At 36.1% G+C, this 4,989-nt stretch overlaps 1 pseudogene; it reads left to right on the top strand.

The window, feature by feature from the left end:
- The first annotated feature begins 627 nt into the window (after positions 1-627).
- On the top strand, positions 628-3,508 carry LOC143404418 (PRELI domain containing protein 3B pseudogene; annotated as a pseudogene).
- Positions 3,509-4,989: the final 1,481 nt, after the last annotated feature.

Genomic DNA, 4,989 nt, shown 5'->3' on the forward strand with positions numbered 1-4,989 from the left:
CTTTGGATGTTTATTATTTGCTTTGGATGTTCATACTGTTGGTTTTCCCCTTTTATGTAAGGTCCTAGGAATCTAAAGGAACACTACAAGTTCATAGGGTACAGACTCTGCTTCTGAATTAAATTCAGCCAAAAAAAAAAATCATTGGATCTTGCTCTACACACAAATTAAAAGCACTCAAGATTCAGCTATATCTTATTTAAAAGGATAGAAAAAACAAAAATACAAACTAATGACTAGGCCTCAGGTATGAATGGACATCCACTCTTACAACAAAAACAGAAAAGAAGTAACACAAAAGTTGTAGATACCATACCTATGAGAGGGTCTCAAACTAGATCACTCTTGGACATTTTATTAGGAAAAGTCTGTGACCTAAAAAGGTCCACATAGAATAATAGAGAAGAAATTCATCACAAAAGATGCATAAAACACAATACAGGTATACAAGAAACATGAAAAAAAAAAACAAGGTAAAATGATAACTTCTAAAGGTCACAATTCACCAGCAACTGACTACAAAGGTATTGAAGTGGATGAAGTACCCGATAAAGAATTCAAAAGAATAATTATTAAAATGATCAATAAATTCTAAGAAAACAAAAAACAACTGAGTGAGAGTAGATCATGCTGAAGACAACATCTCAAAGCTGGAAGGTAAAGTGGACAGCATTGAACATTCAGACAGTATTAAAGAAAGGAAAATAAGTCACCATGATAATAATTCAAAAGAACTCTTAAGCACATTATGAGATCAGATTTAAGAATATTTGGAATTGAATTGGGGTGTGAGATATAGGTGAATAGAAAGGTCAACCTCTTCAGGAAGATACTAACAGAAAATGTTCCAAATCTTGGAAATGAGATGAACAGCCAGATACTTGAGAACCACAAATATATAAGATCATAAAAAGAAGCTCTCACTTGTGGCACACACGTATAATCCCAGTGGCTCGGGAGGCTGAGGAAAGAGGATCACAAGTTCAAAGACAGCCTCAGCAACTTAGTAAGTCCCTATGTAACTTAGCAAGACCCTGTCTCAAAATTTAAAAAATAAACATAAAGAGCTGGAGATGGACTCAGAAGTTAAGCATCCCTGGGTAAAATTCCATGATATGGAAAGAAAGAAAGAAAGAAAGAAGGAAGGAAGGAAGGAAGGAAGGAAGGAAGGAAGATAGGAAGGAAGGAAAGAAAGAAACAAAGAAAGAAAATAACTTTTCCACAATACATTATGATAAAATATACTGAACAAGAATAGAATTTTTCAACTTCAAAATAAAAACATCAGGTCACTTTTAGAATCAAGCCATCTGATTCCTCAGCAAACTCAACAGGTAGATTTGGAAGGATGTGTTCTAAGTCCTGGAAGAAAATAACTGTCAGCCTAGACTGTTACATAAAACAAAGCAATTCTTCAAAAACTAAAGAAAAATAAACACTTTCCAAGATAAGAAGAAGCTAAAAGAATTCATGGCTACTAACTCAGTACTACAGAACTTTTATAAGGAGATAGTCCACTTATTTTTCCAAATGAATATCATGACTGCTTTTTCTATTTCTGTGATGAATGTCATCAGAACCTTAAAGAGAATTGCATTGAATCTGTATAGCACTGTTGATAATATGCCATTTTGATAATATCAATTCTGCCTATCCAAGAACATCTTCTAAATTCATCTTCTAAATTCTTCTTCAATTTCTTTCTTTGGTCTTTTGTAGATTTCATTGTACAGATCTTTCACTTCTTTGGTTAGAGTGATACCCAAGGGTTTTTTTTTTTTTTTTTTTTGGTTTGGTTTGATTTTGGGTTATTGTGAATGAAATAACATTTCTAATTTCTTTTTAAACTGATTCATCATTAGTATAGGAATGCAATTGCTTTGTGGGTGTTAATTTTATATCCTACTACTTTGCTGGATTCATTTATGAGTTCTAGACATTTTCTGGTGGAGATTGTTTTTTTGGTGTGTGGAGGGGTTCTAAATATAGAATCATGTCATCAGTTAATAGAGACAGTTTGAGCTTTTCTTTTCCTAATCATACCCCTTTAACTTCTTTCTTCTGTATAATTACTTTGCCTAGAATTTCAAGGACTCTGTTGAATAGAAGTGATATAAAGGGGATAAGGCACGGGGCCCTGCATTGGGACGTCCTCCCGCCGGCCCCACGGCGCCTGCGCGCTGCGCGGCCACTGGGGGTGGGTGGGGCTGGGTAGTGTGGCCTCATTGTCCCCTAGAGTCTCCCGGACAGGACTCAGGCCGCTGGCACCATGAAGATCTGGACCTCGGAGCACGTCTTCGAACCTCTTAAAGATTAGATGAAAGTTCTGGGACCTACCTTCTAGAAGATAGGCATACTCAAATAAATGCTCTCCATGTTCCAGGAGGAGGAGCAGCAAGCAGCTCTGCTCTGCCTCTTCTCCAAATAGTCTGAGCTGCTCAGTCAAGGTGCCAGCTGATACACGTTCATGGCGACCAGATCTGTACCTTGATCTCCAGCCTCTCAGGAACTTCCCATTGTTATTTTCAGCCACCCATGGGAAACTGTTACAACAGCTGCAATGCAGATACCCAAACCCTATGAACCCGAGTGTGGTTGGAGTTGATGTGCTGGACAGACATATAGATCCCTCTGGAAAGCTGCACAGCCACAGACTTCTTAGCACAGAGTGGGGACTGCCTTCCATCGTGAAGTCTCTTATTGGTTCAGCAAGAACCAAAACATATGTGCAAGAACATTCTGTAGTTGATCCTGTAGAGAAAACAATGGAACTTAAATCGACTAATATTTCCTTTACAAATATGGTTTCAGTGGATGAGAGACTTATCTACAAACCACATCCTCAAGACCCAGAAAAGACTATTTTGACTCAGGAAGCCATCATCTCTGTGCAGGGAGTTAGCCTTAGCAGTTACTTGGAAGGACTGATGGCGACCACAATATCTTCTAATGCTAGTAAAGGCCGAGAAGCAATGGAATGGGTAATACACAAATTAAATGCTGAGATTGAAGAGTTGACAGCTTCAGAAAGAGGAAGCATAAGGACACCAATGGCAGGGGCAGCATTTGTAGAAAAATGATAAAGTCAGTATAGAATATCAAATCCCCAGGTCTCTCCAAGCAGACAGTGTATTTATTTGTTATTTAAAAAGTACAACTGTATTTTAGGTAGAATTTTTTTTTTCTAATAATCTGGAGTAAGGCTATGTGACTTTTGATCAAAACTAAAAGATACAGGACTTTTAAAATCCAAGGGATCATCTGAGGTTATTGTGGCTTGAAATGACTAATTTCTAGAGTTCTAGTATTTATGTGAAATTTAACAATTTTTTTTTAAAGTACTCCGGAGAAATGGGTATTGACATTGAGTCTCCTTAAAATAGAATTTTAACACTTTTCAGGCATTGGAACTGTACCTGACTTTGGACCAACCCCAGAGCCAAGCAAACAGAGCCTCTCCTCATACACACACACTCACCTTGCTAATACAGACTAGCACAGACTGCATGGGGAACTGACTCTAAAATGAGAATTTGTGTAGTTTTAAAAGACATTAAATTGTATAAAATAATGTGCTCTGCTAAAAACCACAGTGTTTTGATTTGGTATTTAAATGATGTTTTTGGAGTAAAAACCATCACTAAGTCTAATATATGACTCCAGCATAAATAATATTTTATTGTATTATACAGTACTGTGTTGATTTGCCAAAGTTTTGTAACTTAGTAAAGGTAATACCTTCCTTGGACTTGTACTTTATGATTTAGCATGCTGTACCGTGGGCTGGTTATGTTAACTAAAAAAATAAAGTCATTACCTGAAAAAAAAAAGAAGTGATATAAGAGGTCATCTCAGTCTTGTTCCAGTTTTCAGAGGGAATGCTTTCAATTTTTCTCAGTTTAGAATAATGATGGCCTTGGTTTTAACAGGTATAGCTTTTACAATATTGAGATATATCCTACTATCCAAGTTTTTCTACTTTTTTTAACATGAATGAATGCTGTATTTTGTCAAGTGCTTTTTCTGCATCTATTGAGATAAACATGTGACTCCTGTCTTTAAGTCTATTAATGTGTTTAATTACATTTATTGATTTCCATATATTGAAGCAACCTTGCATCCCTGGGATGAACCCCACTTAATCATAGTGCACTGTCTTTTTAATATGTTTTTGTATGTGATATGTCAGAATTTTATTGGGAATTTTTGCATTTATGTTCATCAGGATATTAGTCTGAAGTTTTCTTTCCTTGATGTGTCAGTTTGGTTTGGGTATAAGGGTGAGGCTAACATTACAGAATGAGTTTGGAAGAGTTCCCTCCTTTTCTATTTCATAGAATAATTTGAGGAGAATTTGTATTAGTTCTTGGAATTTGAGGAGAATTTGTATTAGTTCTTGGAAGATGGTAGGACTCAGCTGAAAATTTGACTGACCCTGGGTTTTTCTTTGTTGGTAGGCTTTTAATGGTGTCTTTAGAAACTGTAAATTTATATGTAGCAGAATAAAACAAAACCCCAATCTCTCACCCTACACAAAACTCAACTCAAAGTGGATTAAGAACCAGGCATTAGGCCAGAGACCCTGTGCTTACTAGAAAAAAAAAAAAAACGTAGGCCCAAATCTCCATCATGTCAGCTTAGAAACCAACTTGTTCAACAAGACTCCTAAAACCCAAGATGTAAAATCAAGAATCAATAAATGGTATGGTATCAAACTAAAAAGCCTCTTCATAGCAAAAGAAACAATCAAGAATGTGAAGAGAGAGTCTACAAAATGGCCCCCTGCCCCTCAGATAGAGCATTAATCTCCAGGATATATAAATAATTCAAAAAACCTAACACACACACAAAAAAATTACCCAATCAAAAAGTGGGCAAAGAAACTGGCAGACACTTCACAGAAGAAGAAATATAGTAGGTCAACAAATATATGAAAAAATGTTCAACATTTTAGCAATTAGAGAAATGCAAATTAAAACTAGATTGAGA

This window comes from Callospermophilus lateralis, chromosome 7 (genome assembly GCF_048772815.1).
Source record: "Callospermophilus lateralis isolate mCalLat2 chromosome 7, mCalLat2.hap1, whole genome shotgun sequence".
NCBI classification, from domain to species: domain Eukaryota; kingdom Metazoa; phylum Chordata; class Mammalia; order Rodentia; family Sciuridae; genus Callospermophilus; species Callospermophilus lateralis.